This window comes from Athene cunicularia (genome assembly GCF_003259725.1).
Source record: "Athene cunicularia isolate RWA chromosome 2 unlocalized genomic scaffold, athCun1 chr2_part1, whole genome shotgun sequence".
NCBI classification, from domain to species: Eukaryota; Metazoa; Chordata; class Aves; order Strigiformes; family Strigidae; genus Athene; species Athene cunicularia.
In genome coordinates this window covers 131,991,900-131,999,066 of record NW_020799095.1, presented here as the reverse complement: position 1 = coordinate 131,999,066, position 7,167 = coordinate 131,991,900, and the positions used below count along the sequence as shown (strand labels likewise).

At 43.5% G+C, this 7,167-nt stretch overlaps 1 long non-coding RNA gene across 1 annotated transcript; it reads right to left on the bottom strand.

Moving 5' to 3' along the window:
* Positions 1-353: 353 nt before the first annotated feature.
* LOC113477217 lies at positions 354-7,156 on the bottom strand. The gene is made up of 2 exons (XR_003397858.1): positions 6,755-7,156; positions 354-1,731 (listed from the first exon to the last, which is right to left on the bottom strand). It is a non-coding gene; the product is annotated as an uncharacterized LOC113477217 (long non-coding RNA).
* Between the last annotated feature and the right edge of the window lie 11 nt (positions 7,157-7,167).

Here is a 7,167-nt window from a genome sequence, read left to right as displayed (position 1 = left end):
AAACATTTCTTTGGCTTCTCAGAGGAAACCTAAGCCCAAAGCCCTGCTCCATAACTAGAAGAATATTGGGATGTCCTGAGTAAAGGACCATCTGGGAGGTGGTAACCTTAAGTACATGCTGCTTTAGGCATTTCTTTCCTTCAATAGATGACACCTGGGCAGCCACCTCTCCTTCCAGCTCCAGCGGCACCCAAGCTGCTGTGGGCATTCAGCCCAGCTGTGGGACTGCAGCAGCTTCCCAGATGCTGTGCTGGGTCCCTGCCCCACACTTGTAGTGAGTGAAGCAGAGGGGAAACAAATTCGAAATTATGCAAGAAAATTATACATCACAAGAAAGATTTATTATTTTTTTTAAATTCAAGAATGAACAACAATTATCTGCCCCTTTAGAAAACCTACTTTAACAAAAAAACCCAAATCCCAGTCTTGGAGTCCCAGGCAAAGATAACGGCCCAAGACTGGTTTCAGTGGTGTTTTTCATGAGCAGATGCAGGGTAAGTAAGCAGGGAGCAGCCACTGCAGTATGCTTACTGACCAGTAATAGCTCCTTGAATGAGACCATCTCTGTCCTCCTTGCAACAGCCGAGCTTGCAGGGGCTGGGCAGTTTGCTGTCCTCTGGCCTGGGAGTGCTCTGTGGCCAGGTGAGCAGCAGATACACGACCCTGGCAGGACACCATGGCTGGGAGAGGGCCAGGACCCCTGAGGACTGTCTGGGGTTAAATGTTGAGCTCAGCTCAGCAGCTCTTAGCAGCTCAGTGCTGCTCCACAGCAACGCAGTGGGGCCACAGCTGCAGCCTACGCTGTCCTGGGGGGCTTCCTAGCTGCGCGTGACCCCACTGCCCCACACAAGGTATTCCTCGGGGTCTTGCCTCGGGGTTTAGGAGATGTTAAAACTAGTCGAGATCTTCTGGCTTAGCACTTATGTTTTCTGGTTTGAGTATGCCCACTGGGCCATATGTTCTTGCTGCTGAAACAGGGCATGTCAAAGAGGATCGGGTAACTAACCAGAAGACACTTCCCCAGCCTTGCCTGGTGCTTGCTTCATGTTCAGCTTTCACTTGTGTTTTGAGCTGGTCAGATTCAGAAGGTACTGGCTATTTTGACCAAAACAGAGTATAATAAACATAACCCAGCCCCTGTTGCTTTGCTTTGCTAACTTTCCTATTGCTTCAGCTAATCTGGCTAGCAATAGCAAAGCCAGGGGATAGCACTGACACAGTATCCTGAGCAGATGGTATCCGTAGCTACTGTTTCACTTCCAACAATGTTATGTCTGATCCAGGACATAGCCCCACATTCTTGAGCCAACAGTGGCTGAAGTCCTAAACAAGATCAGGGATCTTAGTGGTGACAAAACTAGAAAGGACCACAGAAAGGCTGAGCCTGCGAAAGGAAATTGCAAGCTACAAATCTTAGAGTTAAGAGCCAGACCCAATAGAGAAATAGCAACAGGTACACAGACACAGTTTCCTAGAGGTGAAGACCAAACTTGGATGTACACAATTAGGGACACAAAAGCATGTTGACAGACAACCTGTTTGAATGCCCCACGTACCAACAGCATCACTACTGCAGTGGTCTGTCAGCCAAATGCCCAGGTCCAGAGCCTCTTCATTCCTCTACATAGATGACGTGGATCCTGCAGATCCTCTTCTATATGCTCTTAACTGTATTATAGGGATGATTATTCCATGCTGGTCACTACTGCCAGCCTATCATCCATGGGTTTCCTGGGTTTTATGGGGGAAAATAAAAATAAAGGTTCTTTTTGAAAAGGTCTGTCAACTTCTAAGTGAAAAATGCATGTATCACAGAAAATTCAAATGCAGAGGGAAGTGAGTAGTGACACATTCTCCTCATCTTCTTCCTGCTAACATTAGCAACTCTATTCATGCAAGCAAAATACACAGAATTTATCTTAAATGGGTCAATTTTTTTTTTTTTTTTCAAATGTGTTGTCATTAGCCTTTAAAGCACTGAAAGAGTTTGCTAGGGTTTTGTCTGTCTAAGAGTCCTGCCCCTTTCACCCTGGTGGGAAAGGCCTCTGCCTTGACTTGTTCTCTCATCCCCCAAATGTGTGAGACAACATTGTCAATGAAACAGAAACACAGGCACACATTTGGAGGCATTTCAGATGGCACTGGAGTGCAATTTCAAGAGACCACTTTCCTTCTCGCTGCTCTTGGATGACAAGGGGGAGATCACCAACACCTCTCAGAGCTGTGGGTGGTGATGGGGTGTAGGAGGGTGATGAAAAGACACTGACAAATGGTAAGTGCTTCTCCAGGGGCTAGCTGGAAATCTTTCTCTTGAAGACTGTGAGTCTTCACTTCTGATGAAATGCCCTACCAGCCAGGAGAAGCTCAGCAATACTGGGGACTGCCACAGGACACCGTCTAGAAATCACGAGAAGAACATGTGCATGTTCAGAAAGCTGGAAGTGGACTAACAACAAGAACTAGTGGGCCAAGCAGCCTGAAAACACTCTTAAATCATTGCATAGAGCTAGGACCACATTTGGGGAAGACTACTTACACAAGAACTACAGGGCTGAGAATAAACATCTGGGAACAAAAACTCCTTGCAGATGCAACAACAACAAAGAGAGTATTCATTCTGAAAGAGTTAATAAAAAAGAATCTCCCTGTTTGGTAACCACTGGTAACAGCACATGATATGCATATTTTTAACCTCCTTGCATGGTACACAGACCACTCTATCCACTTTATCCCACTTTAGTGTTTGGACTGTTGCATTTTAAAGTTAGTCTTAACACTGCTGACTAGCTCACTCTTCTGGGAACCAATGCCTCCTGTTTATCCACACAGGGAAATCCCAAGCCTCTTCTCCAATCCAGAGATATTTGTAATGAGAAATTATAAATTCCATGGAGACCTAACCCTCAGCCTTCATCTGATCCTTCAGATTTTAGTGATGATCCATGACAGTGAATAGCAGGAACTAGAATGGGTGTGATTAATACAAAACTCAATATCTATCACGTAATGAGTCATTTCTAGCCTGGGCTGGACTTGGGCACATTTCCTAACAGTAAAAAGTCCATATCCTGTTGCAGATACTTAAAACTTTTGAGTTTTCTTTAACAGCTAATGTGGAGTAGGTATGCAGGTGACTAGACTCTCAAGTAATGCTCGTATTTGAATATTCTCTTCAATAGTCCTTATTTAGTAGCTTAGATATTTAGTTCACAGTAATTTTCTTTTAGTCTCTGCCCATGCAGTCTAGATTTTTTGGAGGTGAAAACATTCTAGCACTGGACTGAAAGGACTTTATGGTATATTGCTGGATACTCCTAAACCATGACTGAATTTTCTCTTGCTCTTTCCTTCTACCTTTGATTTTGTAAAACAACACCAATTTAATTTTACTTACTTGTGTTATTTTTATATAGTGCTTTGAGCTGCAGTTTTCATCAACTTTGTGTAAACAACTTGGTATGAGATATATTCTGTAACTCTGCCCCATAGAAATTACACATAAACTCACTTCTTCTGAAACCAAATTAATCCATACTAGGAAGTTGGGACCTTATTTCTGCCCCAGTTTGATCCAGCAAACCACTCAGTAAATATAGGTGAGAGGTCACTGCTCTGTGTGAGTTAAGGCAGAGGTGCCTTCCCTCCCATCACCTCTGGGCTTTTAATAATTATGAATCACTCCTCCAGCTGGTTATCAGTATCTCTGTCAACTGGACAGGAACAGTGAGAGCTCCAAAGTATGCAGCAATGCAGAAGGTCTAAAGATCAGAGTATCAGTTGATATTACTTCCACAAGGTCCTATTTATACAGGTTGTTTTACTATAAAGAGGGACTATTGGAGCTCTAATATTACTACAGCATTGTCAGCATAAGGGATTCAGAGCTGTCACAGCTTCATTTTCCTTGTCTTGTGCCTCTGCCCTGTGCATGGGCATTCCTGCCCTGAACAGCTCAGACAAAAATGCAATTTGGAATGAATCTTTCCTCCCACCGCAACAGCTGGGTGCTCTGGCTCCATGGCTACAGTTAACTATACCTGGCACCAAATGCTGTTGCATATAAGAGCAGCCAGGACAGGGACCATGTTGTCAAGTTCAAGCATTCAGAAATCAAAGCAACCTTTTCCCTACATCCAGAAGCGGATCGTTATTTGTATTTGTCTTCTGTTGCACTGAGTTTTCAGTAGCTAGGGACATTTTATTCTCAATGGAAGATGAAATTCCTGTGTAATCACATAATTCCTGCACCTGAGGCTTTAAGAAAAAACACCGACTACTGCAGGAGTTGGCAGCAATGGGGGAAGAGGAAAAGGAGATGGAGGAGGAAATAATCTCATTCACTGCAGGAGCGGAATCCAACCCTACTGCTGACGCCTGGTGATACAGGGTGCATCGGAGAGGGAGAGGAAATGGGAGAACCAGAGAAGAGAAGAGGTAGCCTGTAGGAAGAGAAGGAAATACTTGGGATTAGCAGGGAAGGTCATCAGGCTATGCAGCCTTCAGACATCTGTCCAAACCAATTTGAAGCTCCTGACCACTGGGTTACCCCACCAGTATTTTTTTTCACTCCAAAAGATGAGGTGGGGAAGTGTGTGTTTCCTGCTCCAGTTTATTTGCGTCATAGAGATAACACCTGATTTTGCCTACGTCCAACTGAGAACCATGATGTAAGGAAAATGTGGAGCTAAAAAAAAAAGAAAATGTGGTAGAAGTGCCCCACAGTTGCAAGTAAGGGGAACTCAGGGCTAGACATGTATTTTGTGCTCTGCTGCCTTTTTGTCTTTGGAGAATGAAATGTGACTTGTTACTCTAGTGATGTATAAAATGTGCGTATGGAGCCATACAAGGTTAGGAATCCAAGTATTATAACTGAGCGTAGAGAAATATTAATAAAGCAGAAGGAAATGTTATGTTAGCTTTTTTACATTTTGCCTCTCCAGACAAAACAGGACTGCTGTTTTGTGTAGTACTATACTAAAAATATACACATTGAGCTGTGGCATCAGTTTTCTAGTTTTGCATTAATATCACCAGTGTTAGTGGAAACACTGTATAAAGTGTTCATCCAGTAATTTTTCCTCATTTTGTACACAGTGACTACACAGTTCAGCCTTATACTCTCCCAAACAGTGTGCCACTTTTTTTTCCCGTAGATTTAAGTTTGTTTCTGTTTTCAAGTGTTGCTTCCTCTATTTGAGCAGGAAATCCTCCCTCCCCCCATACATTTTTAAAATAGCTGTCAGTGCCCCCAATTAATTGCATATTAAAGTGAAGTTCTTTTTCCTGTCCTACATGACTGTCGTCCCCTATTAAATAGTCCATCTGTTTTCTAACTCCCAGTAAGAATATTAAAAACATCCCCTACCTACCAAAACAAAAACTCTTTGGGGAAGATGAATGTCGATGAGGTGGCAGTAACTGATGTGCCGGTTACATCACTCATATATTGCTGGGGTATCTTTGGATATTACCATCAGGAGATGTCTAACACAGGTAAGATAATAGCTCTACATAGAACTAGTATTGACATATTCTTTGCATTTTCCCTCCTGGATCACTTTTTGGCTGCACCTAAACTTCTCCAAACTAGTCAAGTCCTTCTTCTAGTTTAAATCCCTTCCAAAAATGTGTTTTAAATAATCTAGCTTCCCATAGAATACAGCTTTCTGGATTGCTCCTCTGTGTATATCACTATAACCTTTGTCCTCCCCTGTAACTATTCATCCTTTCTTTGCCTGTTAATGATTCACATTTATTGTGCCATGTCCAAGCTCTGCCCAAATCTCTCTTCCTCTCTCTCTATAGCTTTTTCAGTTTGGGTTGTTTGTTGGTTTGGTTTTTTTTTTAAATATACTCTGATTCCTCCTCCTGCAATCACATTCTGGAACAGGAAACCAAATGAACAGGTAAGTCACCAATGAAGGTGTGATATAGAATGTACCTGAGACAACAGGTGTGTAAACCACTTCATTTTCAGTCCTCAGTGCAGGGTTTTTTACAAATGTACGTGAGAGGTCTTCTGACTTTCTAATCAGTGTGCCTGCTTTTACTGACTTAATCCATAACCTACTAATGCTGTTATCAGGAAAGATGAGACACTGTAATGAGACTGCATATATTTGTCAGTTCACTTCCTCCTAATTTAAAATTATTTACAAAAGAGAAGGTAACGACCAATTAAAAGAGTAAACAAACTCCATCCCTGCATGCTGTGAAACCTCAGTCTCACTTTGTTTCTGAAGAAATGACAGGCGCATACCTATTCACCGCTCTTCTAAAGTCTCTCTGATATAAAAGTAAGCAAACCCAGATTTGCTTTGGAAAAAAAAAAAATACCCAAACTGTATTAACATATCTTTTGAAAAAGAAAATGAATGTGCCCCGAGACGAACAATTACTTTCCAGAACAAAGTATCTTTTAGTGAGTCTCAGTGAACAGCATAACTATGTATTTTAGTGTGGGGAAAGAACTGCGACTATAGAATTAATTTTTTTTAAAAAACGGCCCTGTGTGGTTTGGTAAAGTCGACATGGCAGACTGGGTTCATCTTCAGCTCCATCACGGAACAGTTTTGTGACCTTTAACTGAGGCACCTGATCTCCAAGTGTCCCTCTTCCTCTTGCAGCTGAGCCGCGCTTCCTCACAAGGGTGTTGTGAAAGTAGTAAAGGCTTCTGTACCTGCTGAAGACGTCCCAGAGGAACTCTCTGACATATATGGGTCAGCCAAATCCTTCAGTACATGTATTTACTTACCAGACTCTTGAAGCCCCCAAATTCATGAAAGGCTGATGCTGCCAGGTACGCAGCGTCATTAGCCTCCTCCAGTGAGCCTTATTAACGGTTTACCCACGCTCAGGGAATCAGTGCGCGTTATTAGGCTGTCGTTAACTCGGTGAACGAGGCTTCTGACCGGCCATTAAGACCCGGTTTATTCTGCCACCTGCTCAAAGCCGTGGTGACACAGGATGGGGCTTTGGTTTCATGGAAGCCATTACTGACACGCAGACTCAAGGTGCCATATGGAGCCTCAGAGGGGCAGCCGCCCGCCCTGGATCGGAGGGACGCCTTTAGCTGAGCCCTGCGCGGTCCCTGCCCTACCTTCTGCCAGGAGCCGCCGCCGCCGCCTCTCCCACAGCACCCACGGTGCCGGACTGGAGGGCGGCCCG